The following is a 742-nucleotide window of genomic DNA, read 5'->3' on the forward strand; positions in this document are numbered from 1 at the left end:
TCTTCTATACTTCTTGATATCTCCAAATGGTGTAGACTCATACTCCCCCTCTCTCAGCACCTTGTATCCTTCTTCTAATGGAGTCTTGGCCTTTTTACTCTGAAGGTTTCCTGCCTTATTTAAAATATCAAGTGTGTACTTCCTTTGAGATAAAAATAACCCCTCTTTAGAGCGGCATATCTCAATCCCAACGAAGTGTTGGGTTCCTTCTAGATGGTGGAAACCCATTGGGTTTGGTTGGTGATAACCAAACTTGGAAGTTGGGTCATTGGTATTAGTCCATGAGATTAGTATTGGGTCTTGGAGGTTCTTAGGGTTAGTGAGACACATATATATAGTCTCTTGACCTAATTTTTATGGAGAGACTTACAAAAATCAAAAAGACAAAAGACGAGGGAAAGAGGCAAAATTTTGTATGGGTTTGTCAAGGCATATTTGGAGGGTCAAACGGATCCTGATCGGGCTGATACTTTGTGGGAAGCTTGTTCAGTCAGTGAGTTAATGGTTCACCGAAGGGATTTAGATTTCAACGGTTGGATCTTCTGTTGTCTGGGTTTTAGTGAATCTGGTCGTCACAGTTCTTCAGCAGTGCTGTCTTGAGTGTTTGGTAAATCCGACGGTGAGATCTTCTCTGATTGAGCTGAAATTTGGCAGAGGTGTTGTTGACTGGTTTATCTTAGATTTTTACGGTGGGTTTAGTCTCTGGTTGCCGGAATCCTTGTGAGCTGAGGTCGTTTGGTTG

Source organism: Brassica oleracea, chromosome C8, assembly GCF_000695525.1.
Source record: "Brassica oleracea var. oleracea cultivar TO1000 chromosome C8, BOL, whole genome shotgun sequence".
Taxonomy (NCBI): domain Eukaryota; kingdom Viridiplantae; phylum Streptophyta; class Magnoliopsida; order Brassicales; family Brassicaceae; genus Brassica; species Brassica oleracea.